Source organism: Chenopodium quinoa, unplaced genomic scaffold (assembly GCF_001683475.1).
Source record: "Chenopodium quinoa cultivar QQ74 unplaced genomic scaffold, ASM168347v1, whole genome shotgun sequence".
In the NCBI taxonomy this organism is placed as follows: domain Eukaryota; kingdom Viridiplantae; phylum Streptophyta; class Magnoliopsida; order Caryophyllales; family Amaranthaceae; genus Chenopodium; species Chenopodium quinoa.
This window is the reverse complement of record NW_018745177.1, coordinates 1,274,082-1,294,300: the sequence shown is the minus strand read 5'-3', so window position 1 is coordinate 1,294,300 and position 20,219 is coordinate 1,274,082. Positions and strand designations below refer to the sequence as shown.

At 33.2% G+C, this 20,219-nt stretch overlaps 1 pseudogene; it reads right to left on the bottom strand.

The window, feature by feature from the left end:
• Positions 1–9,313: 9,313 nt before the first annotated feature.
• Positions 9,314–12,132, bottom strand: LOC110710735 (annotated as a pseudogene).
• Positions 12,133–20,219: the final 8,087 nt, after the last annotated feature.

The window sequence follows — 20,219 nt, the reverse complement described above, 5'->3', positions numbered from 1 at the left end:
TTAATTACATTACGCAAAGCCTCTATATTTCTATTACGGAGTACTACGTATAAAACTAGATGAAGCCCGTGCGATGCACGGTTTGTTTGAATTTTTTAAATAATGTTTTTTTTGTATTTATGAGCCTAAAATTTGTTATATATTTAGATAAAATTCCTAATATTAAAAGATAATATTTAATATTTAATTAATTTAAACTTAAAAATCTCATTCGCCAATTTTGCTTACATGACATTTAAATTATTTAATTCTAAAAGAAATTAATAATCTCTTATTTAATTGGTACTACTAAGATTTATAATCCTACATGGCGCGCTGAGAAAATTAAATCCTACATGGCTCTCTAAAAACTCGGGAAAAAACTCCCCTTCATATATATATATTAGATTTAAATGACATACACACTGTGGCTGTTACTATGTGAATAATAAAATCTATGAAATTAATCACAATTTGCATTACTCAAAGTTAGCAAACTATATTTCTATTATATAATTCGAATAACATATAGTGGGGTTTTTTTTTTTTTATCAAACACATTGTGGGTGTTACTAATTCATTATTATAATTTTAATTTTGCAGAATTAATGTTTTATATATGCATATGGATGATCTATTGAATCTTTAATTGTTACATAATGATTTAAAATTCCAAAATACTAAAATGTAGTCGTGCTAATTCATGATAAATTTTATATTTGATAGGAGTATTGGAAGACCGGAAGCTAAGGAGGAAGATTTTTTATTAGTGCTGCATTGTTTTAAAATTCCAGAATACTACACTAGTAGAAAAAGGCTCATTTGCGTCTCTCATTTATAGTGTATTTGCGTCGCTTCTATGAGCGACGCAACTGCTCGCGACGGAAATGATTTAAAAGTCATTTGCGTCGCTCCTAGGTGCGACGCAAATAAGAGTAATTTGCGTCGCTGCTTTATAAAGGAGTGACGCAAATAACTCTTATTTGCGTCGCTCTTTTAGTAAGGAGCGACGCAAATAACTCTTCTGATAAACTTCTTGTTTGTTCTTTGCGTCACTTGTTTATATAGGAGTGACGCAAATGACTGACTAGACACAGTGGCGGATCCAGGATTTTTCTGGTGCTAGGTCACCACCGACTACTAATCAATAATTAATGCAAGAATATTAAAAAAAAGCTAATATTAAGTTAGATTAACAATTAGATTAAGAAAACATAATGCATTTTTCGGACCACAGAAACTTGTGATATCACACATTTTTTTCCTTTTCATTCTGAAAATTAAGTTATATTAACAATTAGATTAAGAAAACCACAAATGCTTCAATATACATTTGTAATATGAAATCATCAATTAATCAATTTTACTATCACTTTATAATATCAATTTACAGGAAACAATTTATAATATCAAATTATCAATTTATAGGAAACAATTTCAATTCCTAAAATAAAAAAAAAAAAAAAAAAAAAAAAGCAGCAATTCAACTCCTAAAAAATCAGAAACCCTAACTCCCTAAATTGATAAATTATCAACAATTTCAAAAAACAATAGAACACACACTAATTTACTAGATTAAATTACATAATCAACTCAATTAATCACAAATTCAAGTACTCAACCCAACAATTCAACAATTTGGGTATAATTTACAAATTTAAAAACTGAAAAACAAACTTACCTGGTGTAGGTAATAATTTTAAGCCTTTAAATCCCACTAGCTTGAACCCCACTGTGATCATACACTAAAGTACGGTGGCGTCCAAAAGGGAAGAAGATAAAGCAAAAGAGTCGCCAACAAGTTTTAGGAACTTGTAAACCGTTCATGAGGTGAAGGTTACACCCCTTAACGATCCAAGAGATCGTCAACTCCATAAGGTCATGAATCAAATAAGGGTTCGGGGATGAAGGTACAAATCCAACCTAAAAGAGATTAAACCTGCCCTAATAATAGGCCTCTACTTTATTCTGATCGTATTCATGTGCGCTTTCTGATTAACATGCAATCAATAGGATTAACCCTAAACCTGTTTAATCTATGTTGGTTGAATTTAATGCACAAATAAAACTATTATTGGCGATCACTTGAATTATAATCAAATTAACCCTAAACAAGATTATTAAATATCTTATTAAGCGTGATTACAAGTACCAATTCCCTTTAAACATGCATAAAGGTGTGATTAAGCAATAAAAATAAATATAATCAAGCAACATAATTATAATATCATGAAAAATAATATTATAATCATAACAATAATAATCATAAATAAAATAATCATCATCAAAATAATAATAATAATATAATCATCATAAATTATAACAATTATAATCATAATCATGTTCATGTGAATGTTAAAACATAATAATAGCAGCAAGATCCTAGGCATGATACTAACAAGATTAATAACAAACCCTAGCATGTCACTAAGCAATAAAAATCAAAGCTTTAACCCTAACATGATACTAACAACCATAAATATTAGGAAGAACATAGGAAGCATCATAATAATCATATTTAATATTAAAGTTACCCTAGACATGATACTAGGAATATCATAATAACAATATAAACATGATATCTACATCATAACATCAATAAAAACCATTAAAGCACCTACTTTGATGCCTCGTACCTCTTTCTAATAACAAAATACACACGTTAGTAACTTCAAGGAAAATAATAAACAACAATCAAATTAAATAATTGAAATAGAGATTTGGGACCAAACCTTCAGAAATTAAACCTTTCACGTCTAGGGCGAAGGCAACTTCGAATATGGCTAGGTGTTTCTAAATCTTGTGAATGCGGAATTTTGTATGTAAAACAAAGTTTAGAGAAAGAAAGAAAGAATTGAATTGATGAATGCTAATTAAAACTGATTGTAGATGAATGTAGATGAGAATTGATGATAAATGAATGTAGAGAATTGGTTGTAGGTGAAAATTGATTTTAGGTGAATGAAAACGGAGTTTTTAATACGATATTTATAGAGAATATCAGCCAAAAAGATAAGTTAAACAAAACAGAGTCCGACGCACAAAAAACAGAGCTGGCGCCAACCCTGCTAGCTGGCGCCAGGCACTGCACTAACACTAGCGCCAAGCGCCAATGGCTAGCGCCAGGCCTGGTTCCAGACGCCAAGGCTTGGGGTTAGGCGCCAATCTTAATTTTAACGCGTTTTCGAAAATCAGATAAGTTTGCCGTACTGGAGGATAAAATCATATAATTTCCTCGAAAATGCTATTTGATTTTGATTAAAACTCTGAAAAGTCAACAAAAGTCAATTTATCAATGCTAATTGAATTAGGAATGAAAAGAACTTTCTAGAAGATTCTAGAAGACTAAAACCATTCCTAATTGCATTAGGAATGATAAATCATATTAAGCCCTCCCCTAGATCATTGGGCCGCATATAAAGCTCAAACCGGGCCCAGTTTGGTAAATTGGCCATAACCTCCTCAATATTTATCGGAATTGGGCTTATAATATATCGTTGGAAAAGGTCTTTGCAAGCCCCATCAAACTACACTACTATTGGACCCATATCATGGACCAACCAAACTGGATTGACTGTTTTCTTAAAATAAGTTTTCAAAAACAGAGAGAAGAGAAAAGAAATTAAAACTTTCTGCAACACTAGACTTTCCACACTTTCATTTCATTCGATTATGATTCGACGCGAAAGGTACACATCACTGGGTTTGGTTTTGGGGAGACACAAATGGGTGTCTACACATGGCAGCAAGAAGAGTCGAAGAGCGCCGAGTGTGTATGTATGCGGATGGAGCAGCCGGCGAGGCGGTGCGGCGGCGACTCCGGCGAGTGGCAATGCGGCGGCGAAGAGCGAAGAGAGAGATTGAGATTTGAGAGAATGAAAGTGCGTGAATTTTGAATTTGGTCTCTGTTTTGTTTCTTTTCCCCTTCCAGTACTGTCCGTGTTTTTTGTTTTTTTAAATTTTTTTTTTTTGCTAGGTCACGTGACCTACCTGGACCAAGGGTAGGTCCGCCACTGACTAGACAATACAAAATTGCTTTATTTGCGTCACTTGTTTGTTTAATGGGTGACGCAAATAAGGTTAATTTTTTTTTTTAATTATAATAATTGCCTTGTATATGTTTGTAGTACCTGTTTTCCTTGCTAGTGGTATAAAGTAATATGCTAACGCTAATATAATTGAAATTAAAATGCAATATTATTGAATAATGCAAATGTAAATTTCGGCAGTCTCCTTTGTATTTTTGCCTACCCATAAAAATGGGAATGACGGCATTATATTAACAACCTGTTCAATAATTTACATCTCAATATCATAGACATTATACTCATCATCCCAACACCAATTAACCAAAATCATTCATGTCAAGCCTAAAATCCAAAACAAGAGTCCAACATGCGCTAAGTGTAAATCTAAAGTTCAACATTACATATAAAATACTTTGCCCAAATATCTCGAATCTTATTTATCTCCTCCTCGATGTACAAGAGGAAAGTTTTACTTCAACACAACAAATATACAAGAGGAAAGTTTTAATTCAAGATTGTAGCTAACATCAAATTGTATTTATCAAACAAAAATGAAATATTTGACAACTCATACCTGAATAAGATCCTCAATGCTATGGTGATGTTCAAGTATTTCGTACATATAACGCATGACGTAGTAGCCACACTCACGTCCACCCAATTGTTGAGGACACTACATGTAATATATTTATAGCGGGAGTTTGTGATTCGAACTTGAACAAACGGAGGTCTGCAATTCAACCCCAAGAACACTACATCAATTCGTTCAAACGGAGGTAAGTGAGATCTTTAGGAGCCATTAATCATTGTCATAAAGAGAAATGATATGCACCGTTTCATGCCATAAGGAGAGTAGAAAAAATAGTAATTATGAGAAATCTTATAAAGTTATAATTCACTCTAACCAAAAAAATCACAGACAACATAGTTTACCACAAAATTTGCAGCCTTATGTTTCCCAACTCTCATAAAGATCTTAACCGACTAAATCCAGGATATTAAAAACCTGTGCCAAAGATAAGCTTCCATATCACGATGCAAGAACTAGCGAATAAGGAGACATTGACAAGTAAAGATCTTCAAAGAGCCGGACAATCAGAGTCTCCTAATCTGGGAGGACGACAAATGAATAAACACAAGGATACACAACGAGCTACTGTAGTACGCTTCTACAACTCCTACCTAAGCTCTTGAAGGTAAAATTTCAAGAAGAATTAACCCAAATGCCCACCAACAGGATGAGATAGAAGTGAGCTGTGGAACATCAGTAGATAAAGGGTACTGCAGGGTTCTATCCTGCCTAAGAATCCTTTTTAGTAGATAGAGGATCCCCATTACCTACCTTGAAATTAATTGACGGGAAAAAGAGCAATATTTGAAATAAACTTCCTAGGGCTAGAGTAGACAGTCAGTGTAAAATTACTATATCTACTATATCGTTTCAATTTGTTACCTCGTGGAATCATATCAAACAAATCGAGCCTTCAACTACTTATGTCATATACTTTAAATCAAGATGAGTAAGGCCACTTGGATTTACATACACTTCAATAGTCCATGTTATCTTTTTATCTACAAAACTAAACAAATCCTTCGATCATCAAACAATCAATCAATCAAACCCTAAATCCTTCGATCATAACAAAGTATATGTCTGTCTCAAGAAACAAGTCAATCCAAAAACTATAATCTAAGCAACATTTTTGACCTTTTACTTTCACAAACCAAGCTCATCATTGCTCAACCTATGAACTCAAGAAGACACTTTGATGATACATTAGTAACATTACTAGTTTAAATTACGCTCCAACTTCCACTCTTAAAATCCGGAACAACAATTTGAGAACGAAGGGAGTATAATTCGTGCTTAAAACAACGAATTCACCATTAGTTTCATCATCACCCAATTATAATTTACAAGCCAACCATATCTTCGTTAAATTGCAGCATATATCAATCATAAGAATCATATAATCATCCAAAAACAATAAAGCTTGAATATTTCCTCATCATAGTAGCATAAATTCAGTTTTAAAACCTGAAAATAGTATTCAGCATTGAAAATGTAATTTTTAAATTAAAAAAAAATTGATATCCTATGAACAGAAATTATTAAATCTAATTAGTTAATTACCCCTGATTTACCAAGCCAAATTCCCAATTCTTACAAAATTTCAATTAAATAAAGAATTTGCAGCAAATAAATTAACTAGATTAAAATTGTATTGGTATGAATTCCTAGTAATACAACCAATTTTCAAAAATTAACAAAAATCAATCAACACATTTTCAGAGAACAAAACTGCAAACCATTTTCAGAAATTATAAATTGCATTTTAAACTAAATGAATGAGCCATTCCCTCAAAAAATAAACTAAATGAATGAGCCATTCTCAGCAACCTCAAACCCATATTTATAGACGCATTCTAATAATCCCATTACAAACAAAAGTATTCTGAGTTCTATTGCAATTATGACTTCAATTTCATGAAATTTTTTCGCATTACAGAAAAACAAATCAAAAATAAAAAAAAAAAAAAAACCCTAGAACAGAACTTACGAATTGGACGAAAAAAAAAGACAACTTCACTAAATACAAGCAATCTTACCTTAGGTGAAATAAACTTCACAAATTCAACAATGTCGAGCCTAAATGCAGTAATATGAGGGGGGCGAACACTGGTCGAACTGCTACACTAATCAAACTTCAATTATTGTTGCTGTAATTTGCTAGAACTTCCTCAGGTTTTTTGGGGGCGAAATTAATCGATTTTCCAGTCGAAAATTTCAGTCATTACTCGAATATGAGGCTAGGATTTTTAATTGAATTTTTTGGGGTTTCTAGGGTTCGAATTCCTATGGTTTTGAGTAGATTTTTTTGCACGAAATGGGGGAATTTTGGTCGGAAATGCTTAATTTTTCTGGGATTTATGGGTTCGGATTTCTTAGGGTTTTTGGTCCAAATTTTTGCTCGAAATTGCTCAATTTGCTGCCGATTATAGGTCTTCAACTTGACTGCGATTTTGGATGTTGAATTTGCTGAGGAATCGGTGTTTCTTTGGCCGAATTTGTTGGATTTAAGGGTCGAATTTGTGGGTGTTTTGGCTGTAGAAATTCACTGGAGTAGCAATTTGTTTTTTTTCTCTTTGTTTAGTGAAAGGTAGGCGTGCAAAAGCTTAAGGTTGAAATTCTGAAATAACCTAAATGCAAAAGCTAGATTTGCGTCACCTTATTATTAAAATGCGACGCAAATAACATAAAACATAATGTTGTACATTTTTCATATGCGTCGCTCATTTATTAAAAGAGTGACGCAATTTATTCACTCACTCATTTGCGTCACTTGTCAATAAATGAGTGACGCAAATAAGATTATTATATGCATCGCTTCAATAAATAAGAGCGACGCAAATATTAAAAATCTGCAATACAACTGACTTTTGCGTCGCTTCTTGATAAATATGCGACACAAATAACTTTTCAGGATGGTAAAATTAAACATTTGCTTCGTTCTTTCTAATGAGTGACGCAAATATGGCGACGCAAATGTACGTTTTTCTACTAGTGCTAAAATGTAGTCGTGCTAATTCATGATAAATTTTATATTTGGTAGGAGTATTGGAAGAACGGAAGCTAGGGAGGAAGATTTTTTATTAGTGTTGTATTGTTTTAAAAAAAAGGTGTAAGTTAATTTTTTAAAAAAATTGCATAAAATGTCTTCAGCTAAATTTGGGAAGGTCGAGAACGGATAGTCCCTCTAAACTTGTATATATAAATAGTTGAATTTAACCCAATGAATCACCCGAATATGACTCGACTCGAAGTTGACCTGACCCGACCCGAAGTTAACCCGAAAATTGACCCGACCCGAACTCGACCCGAAGTGTTGACCCGATACCCGACCCGATTATCAGTCGACCTGAAATCAACCCGAAACTCGAAATGACCCGATAACCTTTTGACCCGAACTTGACCCGACCCGAAATGACCCGACCCATACCCGACCCGAATGACCCATTTGCCAGGTCTAGACAGCGCCCTAGGTAATTATTTTATTTCAAAAAATATACATCATTTGATTATTTTTGCAAATATTGTTGAACATCAAAATTCATTAACTAATATGCATTTAACCTAAAATTTATATAAGTTTATTTTAGTTGTTAAAAGAATTTTATTCTTCATTGTCATACAAAATTCATTAATAAAGTATATATATTTTGTGGTTTATAAAAAACTTCAAAATTGCTATGCATTTTTAGGTTATGGGTTACATATTTTAAGTACGTATAACTTATATTATGAATTATTCCCTCAAAGAAAAAAAAAACTATATTATGAATTATAAATGAATAAATGAAAGAAATGAAAATAATTGTGGAATTATATTGTTGTTAAAATATAATATACACATATAAGTTGGCAATCAAAGTTTTAGAATTAATGATACACAAGCAACTCTTTTTTTTTTAACTTTATTATCATAAATTGTGTCTTTAATTTTGGGTGGTGGTTAAAGATTAATTCTAATGAATTTGAGTCATGGTTTTAAACACAATTGCTAACAAATAACAATTTTATACTGTTAGGGAATATTGGTGATTAACTCGGTTAGTGGGTTTTGGATGAAGGAGGGGGTTATGGTAGGCCAGTACACTCAGCGTAAAACTTTGTCACCTCCCATGACAAAAGCCAAATTGATTAATTGAGGAAATATTTGTGATTTGGTGATTTGTTATAGTATGTATGACATGACCTAATAATTGCATTTGTTCGTTATTATCACTTTGTATGCAATCTTAGTATATCAACTAGTATAGCACATGTGTGATGCACGGCTTACAAATCTTGATACTCGTATATATTTTCACAAAAAATTTAAATAAAATGATTTAATGAGTAATAATGAATTTACTTATTTATAAATATGTTAAAATTTAACCACAAATTAACAAAACTAAAACAGGGACAAGTATAGTATCAGCCATGGAGCTAGTGTACCATGTTTTAGATAGATAGATAGATAGATAGATAGATTCTCATAATAAGAGGATACAATCTATATATCTATCTATAACTATATACTAAAGGCGAAACCAAAGATGACACATGTCGACTTTTGGTTAAAAAATTTCCCGCCAAAACTTTTTATTTTTATTTTATTTTTTTGCTTTTTGGCTTTTTGTCAAAAAATCTTTTTAGAAAAAATTTAATATACTTATATACGTAATACAAAGTATAATATTTTCATTCCTTTCTTACAAAAATAATACTTTTTCCTTCCAAAATAATCATTATACGATATTTATAGAGATTTCAAAGTTTATGTAAAATAATGGGGACACCATGTTGGGGTTGAAGGGCTATAAAAGTTGTAGGAGCATGGGTGTATGATGGTGAGATTTCAAAAGAGAAGCGTTGCAAAATCATAGACAATGCCATTTTAGCCTCAATCAGTGCAAAACTTTGACCAATACAAATCCGAGGTCCCCAACCAAAAGGGAAGTACGAATTGATTCCCTTAGTTGCCTTTGAAATCCCTTCTGAAAATCTTTCTGGTTTGAATTCTTTGACATCTTTACCCCAAACTTCGGGATCCAAATGAGCATGGAGTATTGAAAAAGAAACTGCCACCCCGGGTGGTATAACCAAATCACCTAATCTTGTCTCACAATCGTACACCTTTCTTGAAGTAGCAACTATAGACGGATACAACCTTAGCACCTCATACAATATCATTGTCACCTAATAAGAGCAATCACATACAAATTAAGTAATCTATGTTTTAGCATTCACTAATACTTTTTCAATCAATTTTGTGAGGATGGGTAGAGAATTTATTGTAGGTAAAAATAAAGAAAAATATACTATAAGATTTAAGACTTGAACAATTAAATGTGTCAAAGTATATTGAACAAATTAAAGATCTTACTATCTTTAAACGACTATTTAAGCCATCAAAGTCAGGGTGGTTCATGCCAAACGTAGCAAGAACCTCTTCACGAGCTCGAGTTTGCCATTCTTGGTGCTTTCCTAACAAAGCAATAGTCCATGCTAGCAACACTGAGGTAGTCTCTTGGCCAGCTAAGAAGAATAACTTGCACTCGTCGATCACCTCTTCGAAGCTCATTGCAAGATCAAGTCGCTTCTTACTACTTATTTCACTCTCACCATCACTCAATTGTTTAGCCTCTCTAGAATTTGAATCCAAGAGTATCCCCAACAAGTCATCTTTGGCCGGTTCTCCGGCTTCCATTGTTTTCTTTCTTGTGTTGATTACCTTCTTCAATAGAGTTTTTATTTCGGCATTCATCTCATCCATCCTCTTCTTACCTTTTGTTGGCAAATATCTAGTGAACGCATATATATGATCAAATATTAATATCTAACCATATTTTATAGTCTCTAATGTCGTTGATAAAAAGTTGGTTAATTTTGTCAAAATGTTACAAGTTATAACCCTTGAAAGGTAAATAACAATTGAGAATAAATGTAGCTTACTTCCATCCTGGGATATAAGAATATTTTATTAGACGAATAATAATGTAGCTTCCTTCTGCTCCGTGAGAAGCTCAAATATTCTTCTTCCGTCCTCAAAGCTACTGCCAAATGCAGCTCGACAAATGGCGTCTGCAGTTAATTTCGTAAAATGTGGCCAAACATCTATTTCCAAAGAACCTGTTTTAGAAAATGTCTTCTCCCAGTTGTTTAATGTTTCAATGATACTGGTTTCAAAAGCTGGGAGCATAAGCTGCACGAGTAGAGTGTAGTAAATTGGATTAAAACAAAGCTCAAATATTATATATGTATAGTAGTTTCAATATATCCCGTATAGTTTAGACTTATAATCACCCTACATATGTATTATACGAAGTATGCAATTTATACATGTCACGAACATGACTAGATTTGGAAAAACTAGCCTAAATTTTGATGAATTAACTTAAACTAAAGTGGTAAAAAAAACATCTTTTATTTTCATATTGGTGATTACTTATTTAAACTCGATCCCTTTTTTTCCTCTAAAGACCTAATTCAGTATCTTAGATAGACACCTCAAAAACAATAAAACCTCCCCTCTTACAAATTTTCACTCGAATATTTCTTTTTTTTTTTTAATTTGAAAAGAAAGAGGGCATTAATTAATAATCAGAGAATGTGCAAAGTTTGTTTGGCTTCCCATAGGATAGCCCAAAATTACATTGTGTGCCCTAGAAATATTACCAAAGTCATAGTCTAAAGCATTAATACATGAACTAGGAGGAACATGTATCATACAAATCTGGTTCAAAAAATGTAAAGTTCCTCTTGCATCTTTCACTCGAATAACTGAACATGATTTTTTTTTTTTTTAATAAGCACTTGATATTGGGACAAAGGGAGTAATACCTTTAGCTTATCGAGATGAAATGCGGGGGTGAGAATTTTCCTGTGTTTAGCCCATTGATGGCCTTCATAATTTACAAGTCCAGTCGAAAATGTTTGAATAAGTGGATTTAATTTTGGTTTTCGGAATTCGTTCATCCTATTGAATCCATCCTTTATTTGCTCAGACTGTGTAACAAGTATTGTTGGCACAGGCCCCATCCAAATAAAACAATTTGAACCTGCATTTATGCATTGTTGATCGATTAAGGTCTCTTGTGCATGTTCCAATTTCATTCAACTATATATATTTGGATCATAACATGCAAGACATTGAATATAATTTTCCAAATTCAAACAGCTCAAATACAACATACATAATAGAACAAACTCACTCAAAAGCTAAGGTGCACCAAATAAATAAGTTAAAAAAAATAAACATTACCGGATTTGGTAAGAAGTCGATGGAGTAAGGGTTGAATACGATGGTAATAATCATGAGTAAAAGGAATGGGTTTCACCATAGCTTCACTACGCAATTGGGAGGCTTCCTTCATGTCTCAGATCAAAAACCGGTACGAGTTTCCAACAAGACCTTGTTGTCGAAGCGATTTCTCTAAACTTTTGGGTGTAAACCAAACAGAGTTTATTACTTTCAACAGCCATCTCAATACCACAATGCACAACAAAACACAAAGTGCATTCGCAATCAAACTTTGGCTCTCGAAAATGATCATCATTTAATCTTTAGTTTTTTATTTGGTGTACTCAAACAGTCAAACTATGAAAATAGACATCACTTATTATATACTTGTACTTGGTTACATATCCTTCATCCAGACTCGAGGAACACGAGAGCTTAGTTAACAACTTTGTATTTAATGTAACAAGTACTTACTGAAAAAACAAATTGGAGAATCAAAAAAATGACGTAAGAAGTACTACATTGGACGGAGTACTTAATATTTTAATGTACTTGGATTTATAAGCGGATTGGAGAATCAAATACTTTTACGATCTCGTGCTTGATTGGATTTTAATGAGAAATAGTATTGTACATACAAAGATACAATTAACATGGCACAAAAATTGGTGTACTTCTGAAAATATATATTTTTTTATTACGTGCATGTTTGTTTGATTAACCATAAAAATATTTGAGTAGTAGATATTCATCAAAAAATTTTAAATAGGCTGATTGTTCGGTTGATGGCATAATGTACTACCTCCGTTAATTTTTATGTGCAACTTTGGAATATTTTATATCTCACAAATAATACCCCAAAATTGCACATAAAAATTAACAGAGGTAGTAATGATTAAGTGTTTGTTTGATTAACCTTTAAAATGCGGGTAGTTGATATTCACAAAATGACAAATTAGAGTAAAAGAGAGAATGAATGGCTTGCATAACTTGATTATTATTTATCAATAGGTTGGGTATTTATACAAAATCTAAACTCATAAGATAGGAAACAATCTTTCTACAAGTATAACCATTAATCCTAACTACGGAAAATATATCACACATATATTCCGATATCTCAGATCTCTAACACCCTCCCACATGTAATGAGAATAACACGAACGTTGCAATTGGAAAGTCTTCATTTTGTTGAAGTCGATCAAGTTGCACAACTCAATTGATGTCGCCTTCAAATTTTATTTTATTTCTCTTTTTGAATGATGAGAACATTCATCTTTTCGAACCCTTCAATCATTGATCAAGCAAGAACGTCACTCTTTTCGAACCTGCAAATATAATAATTTTTAGTTTTTCTAGAGCAAAACCGAGCTCCAATCAAATATTTGTTTTTCAGAATAAACCACACTCAAATCTCTTAATGGTCTTTTAGAGTAAACCACACTCAAATCTCTTAATGGTTTTTTTAGAGTAAACCACACTTAAATCTTTTATTTGTTTTTTTATGTTTGGAGTAAACCACACTCAAATCTCTTATTGGTTTTACTTTAGAGCAAAACCAAATTCATATCCAAAAGGAGCAAAATCATGCTTGAATCAACTCACACAAAAAAAATTTGCACATCGGAATTTTTTGGTAAAATTTATGAATCCTGCCGGTGATTTTAACTTTCTAACCCACTGGCAGGGGGAAAATTTTTGTGAACGGTCCCAAGATTTAACCTACTCTTGATACCATGACAATTAGGGTGGAGAGAAAATAGAATGGTTTGTTATTATTCATCGATAGGTTTAGTATTTATACAAAACCTAATCTCATAAGATAGGAAACAATCTTCCTAAAAAATATACTAGCATAATCATAAATCTTATCTATGGAAAATATATTACGCATATATATTCCAATATCTCATATGTCTAACATAAAAACATTTAATTAGGGCGATTGTTTGGTGAGTTAATGAAAAAAATAAATACTTGAGGAAGTAGAAAATTATGGGAATAAGAACATCTCACAAAACATGAAGAAGTAAACAGCCTTAGTTTGAAGCAGAAAATCTTGCGTAGAACTGGTCCACAATAATATTCTTGTAGACCTATGGTTTATATACATGACGCTACATTGAACATAGTGACTCTACTATTAACTTAGTACTCCCTTCGTGTTTAAATAATTGATAATGTTTGACCAAACACGTATGTCGAGATACAAGTTTGATCATTCATTTATCTAATTATATGTTAGTAAAATTGATTGTAGGAAAAGTGATATTATTTAATATTAAAGTATACATTATAACGAATCCAACAATGTATTATACAATAACATTTGTTTTTTTCTAATATATTAGTAAATTAATAAAGTCAAAATCGTTATGTGAATAGTGGAAAAATTCAAAGTGTAACACTTATTAAAACACAGTGGGAGTAACCTTATTTTTAACTTGGTTCTTTTTCTTAAAACTTGTGTGACTAAAGTACGACGTTATGTTGAATAGTGATCTTTATTATTCATATTGACCATTATATTAAAATTTTCATTAAAAAAATTAACCTCTTATAGCTTTTATAATGTCACAATGACTTTTATTTAAACATAATAACCTTGATTTTAATGATAATGACCTTTAAAGTTATGGCAAATTACATCCTACTTCATAATTTGAAGAGGTTACATAAGTCATACTTCATCCTATCTTAAATAAAAAACGAAAATTGGAAACTAATAATCTCACCTTTGCCTTTTCGAAATCCCAAACAATCCCACCTTTCGAAATCCCAAAACAATCTCACCTTATACCCTCATCTTCTTAAAATGAGTCTTTTACCGGTTTGTGAAATTGGTAACTTGTTTTAGAAGGTGACTTGCCATATGTCACCTTCTAATTAGTCTAATTTTAATTTAAATTAAAAAAAATTCCCTTTCCTGCTCCCCACCACCGCCTTCCCAGCTCCCCACCACCGCATTCCCTGCCTCCCACCATTGCATTAGACACCACATGATCACTACCCCCTCCCCTTTCCCTTATTAGAGTCGGTTTGGTTATATTTGTTAATATTGTATTTATGTTAAGTTTATCTTATTAGGAGTTTTAGGCAAGTTAGGTTTCCTATTGTATTGTGTATATATATGTGTGATTATTATCAATGCAAAGGCTAAGCCATTTTCTCTACAATATTCTTGAGTTTAACATGGTATCACACCTCCCTTTTCCGATTTAACTGCCATCGTAACCCAAAAAAGTGGAAACTGCCATGATAGTGGAAACAAATTTTATAAGTAGTCACAAGTTTGCAACTGCCATGGTTTACTTTTGGTATTTAGGTTTATTTTTCTGGGTTTGGGTTTAATTTTCTGGCTCCGATCCTTCGCCATCGATTTTTGGGTTTGAGTTTAATTTTCTAGGTTTGGGTTTCATGGATGGTCGATTTTCGGGAAAGGAGTGGTTGTTTTTAAGGGTATGGGTGGTGGAGAGATGGGAAGGAGGAGATGTGGTGGTCGAGGGTGGTTGTTGTGGTGGTGGAGAGGGTGAATTTGAGGTGGAATGGGAGGAAAAGTAGAGTGTCGGTTGGAGGCGTGAGGGTCGAGTTGGAATTTTTGGGTTAGGTTAGAGTCCATACCGAGGATTGCAGAGGAGGTGGTGGGGTGGAGGTGGAGGAGGAGTAGAGAGAGGATTGTGGTGGTGGTCGAAGACTAAGTGGTGGTGAGCATTTTGTTTGATTGAGGTTGGTGAGTGTTTCAAGGTGGTCAGGGGCTGGTGTGGTGGTGGCTATGGAAAGGAGTTGGTATGGTGTGGTGGCCATGGAAGAAGCTTGTAGAAGGGAGACTTGAGGTTGAAGAAGCTAAGAGATTTAAAAAAGGAAAAAAAAAAACTGCTAAACAAGTTGAAGGTCAAAAGGCCTGTTTTAAAAGGATGGAGGCATAAAGTGGGATTATTTTGGGATTTCAAAGAGGTGGGATTAATTTGAGCAAAAAGGTATAGGTGAGATTATTAGTTTCCAATAAAAAATAAAAAATCGATATCTAAAGGTGCTGCTAATGGTTCTTTGAAGTTAACTAAGCTCAAAGGAAATTGAATTCCATCTCCTAAATTAAAAATCACCGGAAAATACAAAAAGTCGCAAATATAATTTAAAAAGTTATGATTAATTCTAAAATTGGGATTAGGAAAAATTGAATTTTGGTGCCTTAAAAATGGGGGTTGTTGAATTTTGGTACCCGTTTAAAACTTTATTTTATTTTGGTACCCATCAAAGTCACAAAATATAGGTTTTGGTACCTCCGTCCATGTTCCGTTAAGTTTTCCGTTAGTGGGGTCCATTATCTAATTATTTAATAATTTAATTTAAATAAAAAATAAATAAACTTTAAAAAATAATTACAAAAAACTTTAAAAAAATTATTAAAAAAAAAAAAAACCCAATCACCCACTGGCACCCCTCCCCGTGAGCCACCCTCCCTCCTCCCCATGCCGCTGCCGGTGCCCAAATATGCCTCGGGCACTAGCAAGCCCACCTCCTCCCTTTCCCTCCTCTAATCTCAGCCACAACAACTGCTATACCACCACACATGCCCCACAATTACCCTCCAAAACAACCACCGTTCGCCGAAAACAACCCCCCTCCCTTGTTCGTCAACCTCCTCCCTCCCCTTTAAACAACCATCATCCCCTTTTCGCCGCCCCTTGAAACCCTAAAACCCACCAGAAACAACTCAAAAAACAAAACTTGTTTAGGGTTTTTAAACAACCCAGAAAACGTTTGGTTCTCTGGTTTGTTTCATGTTGGTAATTTTGTGGGTGATGCGCGAATTGGAGGCGAATAGGAGTTTTGAATGGTGGTGGTTGCGGCTGGAGTTTGTTCAGCGGCTTTGGTGGCTGCGTGCAAGTGGGTAGTTGTGGTGGCGAATTGGAAGTGGATGTGTCATTGCGTGCAAGGGAGTAGTGTTGGTGGCTGTTTTGGAGGGCAGTTGTGCGGCGGTGTGTGGTTGCGTGCAAGGGGGTAGTTTAGGTGGTAGTGGTGTGGTGGCGAGACGAGGTGGTTGCGTGGGTGGTTTGTGGCTAGAAGGTGGCTAAGGGGTGGCTGGAAGGTGGCATAACCCCACCAACGAAAAAACTTAACTGATCATTGACGGAGGTACCAAAAGATTTAGTTTTAAATTTTAATGGATACAGAAATTTAAAAAGTTTTAAACAGTACCAAAATTCAACAGCCCGCATTTTTGAGGTACCAAATTCCAAGTTTTCCTTAGAATTATAATGAGCTATTAAATCAGAAAATCATGTGAATAACATAATCAATTATGAAAATAAAATACTTGTGATCTCACAGGGGCCAGAATCCGGTGAAGGATGGTGCAGGATAAGAGGAGGTTTAAGCGTTGAAATCGGAAATAGAATCAACGACAGAAATGGAGGACTCGGAATTAATAGCATGTTTGAGAGAACCATGAATTATCGGCCATGATGAAGTAAAATTTATATCAAAAATTAGAAATGCCTAAGTGTAGACACCTAAAAATGTCTCCCCAAAACCAAACTCGATGATGAACAACCTTTCACCGCCATTATTGGTCGGGTTGAATGTTTAATTTTTGGAGTGCTTAAATCCATATTTCCATTTTATAAACCAACCCAATTCCTAGCCCATTTCCCCAAAACAATAACTTATTTTCCTCTTTTCGTGCCTTTAAACCCAAAATAATTCATTTCGTGTCCTTTAAAATCATTCATTTCGTGTCCTTTTTATAAAAACGTTTGATCCAGTTTATTTTTGTCCATAATATGGGTCCAATGATTAAATAGTTGGATAGGGTTTGAAAAGAGCTTTCCAACGATATATTATAAGCCCAAATCCGAGTTATAACGAATAAGTTATGGCCAAAATATTAAACCGAGCCCAAACCGAACCTAAGCCCACCTTACCTACGACCCAATGATCATGTGGAGGGTCCAAATGATTTAATCCCAATCCTAAACCAATTAGGATTAATTAGAAGCTTATATAAGTTTCTAAAAGATCTTAATTATCCTTTTTAAAAAGATAAGATTAAATAGTCTGAAATTGAATAAAACTCCTTTTTTGAAAATCCTATTTATATTCGAATTGAAAGACGTTCAAAGATAGACAGATATTATTTTCGTTTCTTATAGTTTTTATCCAAATTTTATATGGTTGGATAGCCCTTGAAATTATCTTTCCAATGATATATTATAATATCAATTCCGAGCTATAAAGGAAAATATATGAATAAAATATCAAACTCTATCCAAAACTGACACCGTCTCACTATTTCGGCTATATCTTTTGTTCTACAAAATATTTTAATCTGATTATAACTGGGTTAGAAAGTAGACTTCAATATCTTTCCAACTATATCTTATTCATCTTATTCCAATTTCTGGATCAAAAGATATGATAAAAACAAAAACCGCAAAAACTGTTGTCTATCGCAAGAGTTTTATCCGATTCGAATTCTTATCTTTTCTTGATTCGACCCCTCTTTTCCCTTTATAAATAGAGGTCATATCTCCACTTTTTGATTCATCAACAATCTTGATCATCAAATCCTTCTCTCTTCTTCTCTTTTACACCAAAATTCTTCTCTCTCTCTCTCTCATATTCTAAGCCTTAAACCTATATTCCTAATTACATCATTCTTCCCTTAAGTACTCCAAAGATTCTATACTAAACCCGAGGTTTCGTCCTTAAAACAAGGTGTGAAAGGTATAAATAACTTAGGGTTTGGACCAAATCAAATCTTTATTAATTTAATTTAATTTTCATTTGCTTTTATATTTTTTTTTATTAAAGTTACTAACAATTTATTCATGATGTAGCAATTTAAAGGAACGCGGGGAATGTGAGTAATTAATTAATTTTATTACTTTTATTTTATTTTCTTATTGCTAGTATCATGATTAGATTATGTAATATTTGATTAGACTAACGTTATTATTGTTGAATTGCTTCCAATATTAATGTTTATTCTATTATTGTTTTATGATCACTATATTGCATGTTTAAAGGGAATATGTAATTGAAAATCACGCCTAATAAGATAATTTGGACAACCGGTTTAGGATCCTTTTTAATCTTGTTGTTTAATCAAGTGATCACAATATTTTAGAATTATATGTTGCATAAATATTAAACCAATTTAGCATAATAATAGTTTTGAGCGAATTGAATATTTTGTTTGTATGCCTTTGAGATCACATGAATGTTTTTCACAATAAGAATTGAGTAGAGGCCAATACGGGCGAATGTGACTCCATGACTCACTTCGTACCATCATCCTCGATCCTCCTTTCGTGGTTCCGAACCATATGGAGTTAGTAATCTCATGGATTATGAATGGGGTGTAACCTTCACGGGTCAATCGTTGTTGCCTATCGTTGTCCCTTATTCGTGGTTGTCTTTTATGATCCGTGAACGGTTTACAAGTTCCTTAAAAACTTGTTGGCGGCTCTCTAATTTCCTTGTCCCTAATCGTTATGTCAATTCCCACTTCCTATGAGTGCCAAGCATACTCACACATGCTTTAACGTAGGCGCACTTCGAACGACGCTTACACTAAGATTTCTCCATTGATTCTGGAATCGATGTTCTTCCTAATCTTCAACCTTTGAGTGTTATAACACACATAGAAGAAAGATGATGAGGAAGGAAAGATGTCTGCAATTTTGGAGAAGGGATGGAGATGACCCCAATTCAACTTCAGTTGTAATGGCTAGATAATTTAAACGACAATTGCTTGGTCTTAAAATTGTACATTTTTTGTACTTGATCTCGGCCTTCAAGGAAAACAAAAAAGAAAACAAAAAAGAAATTGTTATTGAATGCTTCCCCAATAACCTGCTACAACAGGAAATAAGTTGAATACAAAGTTTAGTACTCTGACTGCAACAAGTGAAAGTTGAGTACCCAATCTGCAACTTTGGCAATAGTTTAGTACCTAGCTTTATAGTTCACTCCTATAAAAAGTCTGTTTTGTGGAATGCTCAAAAATAAATATTTAAAAAGAACTATCCACAAATGCAAAAACATTGTCTAGCCATATACTTTAACGGATTCCATTTACATTTGTTGTTTGCGGAGCCTACAATTTCGTTTCCTCCCCACTTCACTTCAATTGAACTATCGGACTCCTCTCTCATTAAATTTCACTCCATTTTCTTTTACCATCTCCCTCTAACCTAGGCAAATCAAACTGGTCAAAAATTTTTCCCTTTTGAGTAAATTAACACTAGCTAATTTGTAATAACTCTATGTCATTCTAATATTTCTTCATCAACCCAATTGAAAAATGTCACCTCATCATGTTTACTCAACACATCAACAAGCAACATAAGATTGTGAAAATGTATTTGTCATTTGTCACAAAACTAATTTTTGGCCTTGTTTTATTTAAAAAAATATG